Source organism: Lutra lutra, chromosome 4 (genome assembly GCF_902655055.1).
Source record: "Lutra lutra chromosome 4, mLutLut1.2, whole genome shotgun sequence".
In the NCBI taxonomy this organism is placed as follows: Eukaryota; Metazoa; Chordata; class Mammalia; order Carnivora; family Mustelidae; genus Lutra; species Lutra lutra.
Window position 1 is genome coordinate 53591807 of NC_062281.1, and position 12772 is coordinate 53604578.

Sequence of the window (12772 nt, forward strand, 5' to 3'; positions counted from 1 at the left end):
TGGCTCCCTGCGTGGTGAGGAGTCTGCTTATCCCTCTCCCTCTGCTCTTCTCTGTGCCCCTCTCCCCATGCATGCTTATGCTCTCTCGCTCGCTCTCTCAAATAAATGTATATACTCTTTGAAAATTTTTTTAAGTTAAAAATTCAGTGTCCCATATGCTCAGCCATGCAACTATAAACTTGATTTTAGTATTTAGTATTTTTTTAAGATTTTATTTATTTATTTGACAGATCACAAGTAGGCAGAGAGGCAGGCAGAGAGAGAGGAGGAAGCAGGCTTCCTGCTGGGCAAAGAGCCCGAGGTGGGGCTCGATCCCAGGATCCTGGGATCATGACCTGAGCCGAAGGCAGAGGCTTAACCCACTGAGCCACCCAGGCCCCCCAGTATTTAGTATTTTAACAATTATTTAAACAAAGTGGCCCACATATTAGATTTTTCGTTAATATAACATTATATAATTTTGAAGGTAGTGTTCTCACATTTCTCCAAAATAATGCAAAAAGATGAAGATTGTGAAGTTGGGTTAAGGTATATAGAGGGTAAATTGTGAAAATAAAAACCATTAAAGAGGGAGATAAAGGATCTGTATGGTTTTTTGCTTCTGAAAATATTTATAAGAAAATTGCTTTATGATTTATTATCAATTGGGTGTCTGATTTTGGAATTTACATTATCAGATAAATTAGAAGTATTTTGATATAAGTAGAGAGCATTTACAAAGCAGCGATAGCATATTGTTTAACTGCCTATGTCTATAACTATCTTTTTCACATAAGCAGTTTTTCACACAAGGATGAAAAACAAGGCAACCATCCTTTCTCACTTTTTCTCCCTTTTTTCCTGTCTTTCTTTTATGTATATCACCTTGTGTTATACATAACACATGTGCCATGCATATACATCTTGTTTTCTAATGTGTGCTTCCCAAGCTTGATGGCTACTGCTTGAGATCTCTGCCAGTCCCCCTCATTTTCCTCTATGAAAGGAACTACAAGCTAAACCCCTTCTCTTAATTCCAGATTCATACATGCATTTGCCTCTTTGACATCTCCTTCAGATATCTTAAAGTGACATCAAACCCAGGTAAAAACTTACTCTCCAGGGGCGCCTGGGTGGCTCAGTGGGTTAAGCCGCTGCCTTCGGCTCAGGTCATGATCTCAGGGTCCTGGGATCAAGTCCCAGATCGGGGTCTCTGCTCAGCAAGAAGCCTGCTTCCCTCTCTCTCTCTCTCTCTGCCTTCCTCTCCGTCTACTTGTGATCTCTCTCTGTCAAATAAATAAATAAAATCTTAAAAAAAAAAAAACTTACTCTCCAGACTTTCCCCAGTGTTCAGCAGCATCATTTACCCATAACCTGGGAGTCATCCTAGACACAACCCTGTCTATCCTTATCCTTTCCTTTACATTTTAAATATCACTCAAATCTGTCTACTTTTCACCATTCCTGCCATTACCACCCTAGTCTAAGCAGTTATCTCTTACCTGAATTACTGCAGAAGGTTTCCCTCTAGTCCTCCTCGTATACTCTTATTTCTGTAGTCTATTGGAGCCACAGTGACCTTTTTTAATGCAGTTGAAGTCGTTTTTTCTGTCCCTGCCTACCTGCCTCTCTCTCCAACTTCATATTTTATTATTCCTCCCTGACCTTGTTCTCTCTACTTCTGCTGTATTGGTTTTTTAATTCTCCAGAATCACCTTGCTTCTTCGCCCCTTAGGACCTTCAAATATGTTGTTCCTTGGGAAGACAGTGTTTCATACTACTACCCCACCCAGCCCTGGCCTAGTTAATGCCTATATATCCTTCAGATTTCAGTTAAAGACTTCACTTCCTTAGGCTTTTCTGACCACACCCTCACTTACCATCACCACCACCACTACCACCAAAGATCAGTTCTTTCTAGAATCTGTACCAGTCCTTCTCACCTGGTTCTGAGAGACAAATCTTAGTGGCTTAAGTGAGATACCTACTGTATGTATGAATTAACTTCTCACCTATACTCTAGGATGGTACTAGCTATGTGCCAGTCTTAAGGGAATTCAGAAAATAGTCCCCAAATCATTGTCCTTAGCATCTAATTCTCTCATGGAATCCCAGCTGAGAAAGGCTGGTTGGTACTTTAATCTCAGCATTTCAGTTTGTAACTATTTTTCTGATTATTTGATTGTGTTTCTCCTACCAGGTTGTAAGGTACATATGTAGTTGTAGGTCATGTGGCGGTTTTGCTCTCCATTCAGTGTGTAGCACTTAACACAGTGCTAACACAAAGTGTGTGCCCAATAAGAGTACCTCTTAAACAAATGGCTGGATATTTGCTATTGTATTATCTATAAGAAACAAGTTTGAAGCAAATATGACAAAATTTAGTGATTGTGTGTTCTAGGTATCAGGGACATGGGTACTCCCTACTTTCCAAAATTGTTACATCTCAAAAGAAATAAAAGGTTAGTGTTAATTCAGACACATAAAGCAGGAATAAAAGCCAGCAAACTCTAAAATCATAGAACTGTTTGAAGAAAATATATATTAAACCATACAAAAAGAAGACTTTTACAGCTAAAAAGTCAACGTACATATCTTATCCCCTTCTCTTCTCTTTTATTCTATAAACCTTTATGTCTTAGTATTAAAAATATTATTATTTTTATTCTATAAATGACTATACCCTGTTTTTATGTAGTGAAATATCAAATGATATAAACCACATTAATAAACTGATTTTGTGATATCTTGATTTTTTAAATAGTGAAAGTGTATCTTAGTTTTGTCTTATTTTTTTTTAAATTATGGGTAGTAGATCTCTGTCTCTAAGGTAGACATACGAGTGACATTTGAGATCCGTTGTTACTAAGACTGTACACTTTTTTTTTTTAAGATTTGCATATTTATTTGAGGCTGGGAGGGGCAGAGGGAGAGAATCTCCAAGCAGACTCCCTGCTAAGTGTGGAACAGGACATGAGGTTTGACCTTACCACCCATGAGATCATGACCTGAGCCAAAACCAGGAACAGGATGCTCAACTGGCTGAGTCACCCAGGCACGCCCAGGACTGCATACTTTAGAACAGTGTGGTAATGGCCTTGTTCAACTTGTAAATAGGTGTTTCAGAGAAACAAAGATTTCTTAGCCAAATAAATTGGAAAAGATTTCATTTGACATTCCTAGAGTATTGAAAGTTCTAAGAAGTATTGCATTAAAGAATGTAGTGCTCCTCACGCTATTTGCCTACTTGTTTTTGTCATATTGCATCATCAAACATTTAGGGATTACTGTTAGATAAATTGAACTCAAAATGAAGTATTTATGCCTTGTTTATTCTGAGATAACCACTATCCTTTTTGTGGGTTTTGTGTACCATTATTTATTTCACAGTTTAAAAAGCTTCTTAATAAGCTTTTCTTTAAAGCTTGAGTGCAGGGAGGGGAAGACGAGTTGTTTATCTATATCTTAAGCACTTGCTCTTTGTCAACCCAAGAAGGATATGAAAGAACCTGAGGGTGTACTCATTGGTCTTAAAATTAATTTGAAGAAATTAGGCTTCCATATGAACAAAATAAGGGAGTTTATGAATGTCCACTTGGTATGACACAGGTTATTAAAGTAGAAGGAACTCAGAGAAGGGGAAGATTGGTCCTTTTTCAATGATGAAGCAATACTGTAGGAAGTAGAATTTGAGAACATTGAAGGCTAAATTAAAATTATGGGTAGAAAGATGAATATGAGCCAATAAGAAATAATTAGGAGATATCTAGGAGGTCTAGGATTGCCAAGCAGCCATTTATGAATTTCTTCTAAGGGAGAAAAGAGAAAATCTCAACACATCTGTATGAAAATATAAAACATTTAAGAATCAGTACTTATGGGGCGCCTGGGTGGCTCAGTGGGTTAAGCCGCTGCCTTCGGCTCAGGTCATGATCTCAGGGTCCTGGGGTCGAGTCCCGCATCGGGCTCTCTGCTCAGCAAGAAGCCTGCTTCCCTCTCTCTCTCTCTGCCTGCCTCTCCGTCTACTTGTGATCTCTCTCTGTCAAATAAATAAATAAAATCTTTAAAAAAAAAAAAAAAGAATCAGTACTTAGGAGCTCCTGGGTGGTTCAGTTGGTTTTAGCTCAGGTCATGATCTCAGGGTCGTGAGATCAAGCCCCCCGCCCCTCTGGGTTCCATGCTCAGCACAGAGTCTACTTGAGACTCACTCTCACCTCCATGTGCACACTCACTCTCTCTCTCAAATAAATAAATCTTAAGAAAAAGAATCACTACTTAAAACATCAATTAAAGTTACCTGCTGATATACCTATTAGCATCCTTTTAGAATTGTAATGGCAGCATGGAAAAATTACTTTCTTTACATGATCAAGTAATTATTTGATATTAACTTTTTATAGATTTATAATTGCAGTCCTTTCACTTTCCTTTTTTATATCCTTAACACTTCACAACACAGTTCTTAACATTCATGTTGGCTAAGAGCTTGCCATTACACAACCAGCAGCTCTTAATATTATAACCTCTCTGATTGTAACAAAGCAGAAGTAAAAGTAAGAACTGAAAGGATACTAAGTATTGTTGGTCTGAAAGTTTTAAAATAATATTATTTTCAGATGCATTTAGAAAATACAAAGAAAACAGAATAAAAACTTAATATTTTCAAGATTTCAATAAATCAGAGGATTTATTATTAATTTTATCTGTTCCATTAATATTTATTTAGGTCTTAACTATATATAAAGTACCATAGTACACAAAGGTGTATTAGATACTGATCCTTTATTCAAGAAAATTGAATAGGAGGAATATTCACACAAAAAAACTATCGTGAGTAGAGTTAGATCTCTTTCAGAGGAGGAAGAGAGAGAAAGAACTTTTGACTGGGAGAATTGGAGAAGGCTTCCTAGAGGGTGATTTGAGCTGGATTTTAAAGAACTAATGATATTTGGACCAACAAAGAGAAGGTAAATACTCCCTCTCTATATTCCCTCTCTTATAAATGAGAAGGGAGTACTGTATCAAAATGCAGAAGCAAGAAGGCACAGGTCCTATGCCAGCAGCATGTTAAGGTGAAGGATATCTAAAGATAGATGGAGGGGAGAAGTCTTACTCTGCACAATTTGGTTGTAGCTATTTACCATATATAGTTATTTATAAATTATTTATAAATTATAAATATAGTTATTTACTGGTTTATATTATCTTCTGCTACTTCAAAATTATTGCATCATTTAATCAGCACAGCAAATTTTACTATTCTCTATTTTCAGAAACACTACACAAATATCCTGATTTACCGAGTTTTTTTCTTCTTTTTAATTCTTTTAAAATAGAGAGGTTAAATTACATAATTTTTTTTCAAATTACCATCCATCTATAAGAACTTCAGTGACAAAAATTCATGTTTTAAATTCTGTATGTGTTAAAAAAAATCAGGATGGATTTGCATCAACAGCAGTTCATAGTTTAAAAAAAAAAGTATAGAAAAATTTACAGGAAGGAGCAATTGAAAAAAAAATGATAATATTTAGGCTTTAAAAAGCAAAAGTAGGGACGCCTGGGTGGGTCAGTTGGTTGGACGACTGCCTTCGGCTCAGGTCATGATCCTGGAGTCCCGGGATCGAGTCCCGAATCGGGCTCCCGCCTCCACGGGGAGTCTGCTTCTCTCTCTGACCTTCTCCTCGCTCATGCTCTCTCTCACTGTCTCTCTCTCAAATAAATAAATAAAATCTTTAAAAAAATAATAAAAAGCAAAAGTACTTGGGCGATAAAATAGCCATCTTCACATATTTGAAAAATTGTGATGGGAAGAAAGATTAATCAGATGATACTTAGATTTAAAATAGTGTTTCTCCAACCGTAGTGTATCTTATTAAAGTAAAGCCCTGAATCAGCAGGTCTGGAGTGAAGATTCTGCATTTCTAACAGGTTTCTAGACGATGCTGATAATGCTGAACCAAGGACCTCATTTTTAATAGCAAGACTAACATGTAAAACTAGAAATAGTAGTGAGAAATTAGAGGAAGACCCTATCAGTTCAGATAAGAAAGAATTACATATCATTTCAGGATATCAAATATAAAAATACTCTGCCTTTTTTTTAGAAAGTGAGTTTCTCTTTACCTTAAGTATTTAAAAAGGCTAGATAAGCATCGGTGGTACTGAAGGGGGGATTATTAAATGGGATATATTGGATTAGATGACTTCTTAGATCCCTTCTAGTTGTAAAATTCAGTAATTCTGTTATTCTGGAACAAGAATGCTTAAACTATTTTTTTATTCATTTTCAACCTGAACTATGTTCTCACAGGAAGCTTTTTTAATGTATTTAAGTTGATTTTATATATAAAGATATTATTAAGTTACTCTTAGTATTTTTATAATTATATATGCAAAGCTCATATAGTCCCAACTCATGAGAACCAACACTTTGCTAAGGTTGGTCAAGTGATTTTCACCACTAATGTTAGTTTGGTAAACATTCAATTATGGACAGTTTTTTTAAATGCAATAAGGCCAAATATTTTGTATTCAGATACATCTAAACTCTCATCTAATTAAATTGGGTGTCAGAGATCTTATGCAAAATTTAGTTTTTGGAGCTCAACAGTAAAATAATTTTAGTCAGTTACTTACCTGATTTTAATCAATGTCTTCAATTGGAAAATGAGGTATTTGATATAAGTAGCTTCTAAAAGTTCCCTTTCAACTCTAAATTTCTCATATTGTATTCTTTTCATTGTGCTTCCTCATGAATCTTAAGGTCACACCATCAGAAACAACCAGATTTTGACTTTTTAACTCTTAAGACTTTTGGTCTTATTGCTATCCAAAGTTTACCTTCTTGTGAAAGTAGGAGTATCTGTTAAAACCTAAATTTCATCTCAGATTTGAGAATTGTAGTAGAGTGTTTATCTGCAACAGTGGATATAAATTTGTTCTGATGCTCTTAACAGTTGCATTAAATTTTTTTCTAATTGTATAACTCTTACTTATTTGTATAAATAAGTCTTTATTTGTGGAATACTTATTCTATGGTGTACTAATTGGTTTGAATAAGGTCTATACAGTCTAGAAACATCATCTACCTTTTGGTGAAGCAAACAATACTTGATATTGATAAACAGACAATACTAATAATACAGTGTAATAAGTGCTGTGAAAGGAATCTCTTCAAGGTGCCATGGTAATACATAGAAGAATATTGAACTTAGGGACACCTGAGTGGCTCAGTTGGTTATGAGACTGATTTTGGCTCAGGTCATGATCTCAGAGTCGTTAGATCGAGCCCCACATGAGGCATTGAGCTGGGTATGGACCCTGCTTGAGATTCTCTCTCTCTCTCTCCCCCTCTCCTTCTGCCCCTCACCACCAGTTCACACACCGGTTCATGCACCTGCCCACTGACGCACCTGCTCCCTCGCGCACACGCGCATGCGCTTTCTCTCTCTCTGGGGGAAAAAGAAAACTGAACCTAACATGGGTAGGAAAGGGGATCTAATCAGAAGAGACTCCATGAGGAGATAATAGATGAGCTGAGCCACAAAGAATAAGTACAAATTAGCCAGATAGAGGTGGAAAGGATGGGCCAGGTTAATAGCAGCAAGCATGAGTAAAGGTATGGAGGCATGAAGTAGTTATGAAGATGTACTTTTTAAAGTGTCAGTTAAGAAAAACAGTTAAAACTGTAATGTAGGCAGGTGTTTTATGCCAACACAAAGATCTTGGCTTTGTTCCCTCTTGCTAGAGGAAGCATAGATGAGTTTTAACCTGGGTTTGACATAAAATGTTTGTTTTTGAAGTACTCTGGATTAGAAGGAATAAAACTGAGCATAGGGGCAAAAGTGGACTAGTAATTAGGCAAGAGATAATCAGGATCTAAACTGGTTCCCCACTACCCCAGTATTCCACCACAGGATTCTAAATGTGAGTCCTTCAGCCTCATACCCAGTAAGCCTACCTCCATTGTGACCCTCACTGTCACCAGACTTGATCCCTGAGTCCTTATCTTCCAGGTTGTATTTAATGTTAATTTTCTGTTATTTTCTTTTAGCTGGTAGAGTGTCCTGAAGAGAAATACTAACTGATAAAACATTTCTATCTGAAATCCTTGAGATTTCATGCAGTAGCTTTTTTGTGCTTAATTTGATTTTGACAGAACTGGTATCTAGTATTTTTAGTTCTTTCGTATTTTTAGTTCTTGACTGACCTTTTAATGAATTGTAGGCATTAGTTTTAAGGGTTTTGTTTTTTTCTTTTAAAATATACATTTCAAGATTAAGAGCACTTTTAGCTATTAAATTACTGGTTTAAAAAAATCATTGTAAACAGATACATATTTATGAAAGAAAAAGATTTAACTATAATAGTAAATACAAGATGGAAGTTCACCAGATGAAATCATTTTCTAAGTTTGAAAATACAGTAGAACTCTGACAGAAAACTTTTTTAGAGAATCAGAGGAAGAGAAAGTTATAGGGCAAATTTGCTCTGATAATAAAAAATGCTGAGGGATACCATCTGTGGTCTCCTTATCTTCAGGCAAGCTAAGTCAACAACTGATCTCAATTTTAAAATAGAATTTTCCCAAACACACTTAAAAACTATTCTAGGTTATAAAGGGCATAGAAGGATACAAAGTCTTTCTTTACCTTTTAATTCCAGATTGTTGGATTTTTCTCTTAGATAGGTTTCTCTTTTTATCCTGTTTCTCTTACCTTTATTATCATAGCCAAATGGAACCAAAAGTATTAAAGATTGAATATGGAGGAGAGATTGGGGGCTATATTGAACCTATTGGTGAACAAGGAGGAAAAAAGAGTAAGACTTTTTCTTAAAAACTGACTTCTAAGGAGGCGCCTGGATGTCTCAGTCAGTTAAGCAGCTGCCTTTAGCTGAGGGCATGATCCCAGGGTCCTGGGATCAAGCCCCGCATTGGGCTCCCTACTCCGGGAAGCCTGCTTCTCCCTCTCACACTCCCCTTGCTTGTGTTCCCTCCCTCACCGTCTCTCTCTCTCTCTCTCTCTGTCAAATAAATAAATAAAATCTTTAAAAAAAAAATGACTTCTGGGGGTAACAGGGTGGTGGGTATTAAGGAGGGCACCTGTTGTGATGTGCACTGGGTGTTATATGTAACTAATGTATCATTGAACACCGCATCAAAAACAAATGATGTACTATACAGTGGCTAACTGAAAATAATTTTAAAAAAATTTAAAAAGTAAAAATTTCAATTCTCTGGGGAAAAAAAGATTTCTATTTAATTTATAGACCATTTAATAATAATAGTCTTTGGTATTTATATTTTATTTGAATTCACTTGATTTGTTTATAAATTATACATTGGTAATATGTAGGAAATCACTGAGCAGAACCATGGCACACACAGGCAGTCAAATATTTATCAAATCTAAATAAAGTTCTCTAGTCAGTGGTTCTCAAGCATGGGTAAAGCTTTCCTTTTCTAGAAGGGGAAAAAAAGGTATCAGAATGTCTGTGAAAGAAATTGTTTTCTCAAATGCTACCATCTCCCAGAGATTCTTTTGTGTCCCTCTCCTATGGGAATAGTATGAGCATACTGACTCTCTTCCTCTGCCTCCTGAGTACTGTTGAAACAGGAAATGTAGTGAACCCCTGAGAAAGTATTTTATAAATCAGAGTTGTATAGCCAGTTTCAAATTTCATTCTTATGTTACAGATTAAAGAAGGTAGGGCATGGAATATGACTGTGAACTATATTGGAAAAAAATCCATTGGATTTCATTTGAGTAGCACACTAGTGAGCTATATAGATTATAAAGATTTTTCTTTTTTTACTGAAGTATAATATAAAATAAATAGGTCATGAGGCAGTAGTATAGATCATAAAGATGTTTAGGGAAGGCGAATGAAATAGAAAAGCCCCTCCAAAAAAGATTCCTACGGCTGGGTACATTGTCAATATCACTGTTGATCTTGGGTTAATTTCTACTATAAGTCAAAGATATAAAAAGAGACACATATATTCCCTTAACTACTTTTTCTTTCCTAGCAGCAACATTTCAATAATTAGGTAATTTGCAAACATAAAAATGTTACTAAAGAATGAGGAAGTCTGGGTATAAACCTATAAGAAAACAGTGTCTCACATTGGGTTATCATACACTTGAAGTATTAAAAAGAAAAAAAGACCCTTCTATAAACTTCTGTGCACTTTCCATATCAATCTTAAAGGCTGTTCTCAGAGTTTCATCCATACTTCTGACCTCTCAGTCCCAAAATCAGTTTATTTCCTCTGGCTCATTTTTTGCCTAATAGTTGGTTCTCTAATAATGGGTGGATAGAAATATAATAGCTAAACCAAAAAAATGTGTGGTCTGTTCTTCTCTGCTCTTAGACCTACTGCAATATTCTAGAGGCCTTGATTAAAGGAGATAGACAAGTTGAATGTTTTCTGAGGGAAGTGACCAACAAGAGGAAAGGATCCAAATGAACCAAAATATAACAGAAAAGAATTTAAAGGTAGAAAAAGGTACATATTCTGACTCAGAAGACATATTCAAGGTCTTTTTCTACCACTTGTAACGTTGTATGGGTCATTTTAACTCTCTGAACTTTGGTATCATTTGTAAAATGGAAATGGAATGCCTGTCTTCACCTCACATGATTATTGTGAAAATCAAATGAAATAGGATATATGAAAGCCCTGTTGTAAAATGTACTTTAAAAATATTAGAAATGATAACTATGTGGGGTGATAGATATGTTAATTAGCCTGATTGTAGTTCACATTTTGCAATGTATACTTGAATCAAGTTGTACACCTTAAATATACATACAATTTTTAACTGTCAGTTTTACCTCAGTAAAACTGGGGGGGAAATGTTGGCTCCATGAGTGCAGACCCATGTAGGCTTTAAGTATGCAATAAATTTTGTTACAGGATGAAAGAAAAGAGAATATTAATGTATTAGTATTGCTTTGGGCGGAATATAAGTTTAGAGGAAATATAACACTTAAAATGTGCTTTTAGGGTTATCATGTGAAAGAGGACTTAGATTTGCCCTGAATGGCTCAAAAGCAGAACTGATTCTTGAGTAGAAGCTGCATGAAGAAAAATTTCAGCTCAGTAGAAGAAATAATTCTGGGGGCGCCTGGGTGGCTCAGTGGGTTAAGCCGCTGCCTTCGGCTCAGGTCATGATCTCAGGGTCCTTGGATCGAGTCCCGCATCGGGCTCTCTGCTCAGCAGGAAGCCTGCTTCCCTCTCTCTCTCTCTGCCTGCCTCTCTGTCTACTTGTGATCTTTCTCTGTCAAATAAATAAATAAAATCTTTAAAAAAAAAAAAGGAATAATTCTGTATAATTTTCAGTATTTTTCAAACATAAGATGGTTTATTCTAAGAAGTGAAACACTCCCTATTCCTGGAGGTGTTCAGGTATACTCTTGCTGAACACATGAAACGGATAAAAAGCACAATATGGATCACATTTTTTAAAAATCAACTAGATCACATTTAAGATCCTTTCCATCTCTATTATTTCATGACTATGAATACTCAGGTTTTTTCTGTTTCCTTGAATCTATGTTCTTTATTACCTGTATTGTCAAGATTTTATTGTCCACAGATTCAGTTCTCTTTGTTCTGTCTTTGCAATCTTCTGGATTAATTTCTTAACACATTTCTCTATATTAATTCACATTATTTTTACTTTTGGAAAGGTTTCCCTGTATATTCCATTTGTGTCTTCATGACCATCCACTGTCATCATCAACCCATCTGACCCAATATAAAAACCCCAATGTACCATTCCCTTTTCAGCATAGGTTGACATCTATACAGAACCTCAAGATAATCATATTTTTATCCTTTTATACCTAAAAGTTTTAAGTCTCCATATATGTTTTAACATGCAAACAGAGTTGCCTCTCCATCCAAAATTGCTTTTAGAAAAGTGAGTATTTTTGTAATAAGGAAGTTAAATTTTCTACTATTTTAACCTATTTCTGATAATTGAGAAAGATGACAATGCCCTATTATAGTTGCCACTTGAACAGCACAGGTTTGAACTGCCGAAGATCCTCTTATACACATACTTTATACAGCATAGTATTATGAATGTATTTTCCTTATGATTTGCTAAAAACATTAGCTTACTTTATTGTAAAAATGAAGTATATAATAGAACATACAATATATGTATTAATTGACCATTTTTGTTATGGAGAAGGCTTCCAGTCAACAGTAGGCTATTAGAAGCTAACTTTTTGGAGAGTTAAAAGTTATATGCAGATTTTCAGCTGCACAGGGGGTCAGCACCCCTAACCCCTGTGTGGTTGAAGGGTCAACTGTATTTCATTATTTCCAAATTTATAGTAGTTCAGAAAAGAGTTGTTCAGTATTTTTTTCTCTTAAACTTTTTGTGGAAAATAAGTAAATTATGTAATAAACATGATTGCAAAAAATCTTTAACTTGTTTCAGAGAAAATACTTTTCTGTTACTTTAAAATCATCTCCTGACAATAAAACAAATGAAGTATAAATTAGAAATTGTATTTCTGCATAATAGGATAATGACATTTTTAGAATAGTTTAAACTAATAATTTTGAAAGTAATCCTGTTTCTACTCATCATTTAGGTTGGTCTCCTATACCATTATTCTGACTTATGTTTTATGTCCTGCAGGTTTTGGGGGGTTTTTTTGGTTTCTTTTTTAAAGATTTTATTTATTTATTTGACAGACAGAGATCACAAGTAGGTGGAGAGGCAGGCAGAGAGAGGAGGAAGTAAGGTCCCCACTGAGCAGAGCACCC

General features: G+C 35.5%; 1 protein-coding gene across 3 annotated transcripts in view; it reads left to right on the forward strand.

Annotated features, from left to right (window-relative positions):
* Window positions 1-12772, forward strand: part of SNX16 (sorting nexin 16) — a 41825-nt gene that overhangs the window by 15966 nt on the left and 13087 nt on the right. The gene's annotated exons all lie outside the window — the stretch shown is intronic.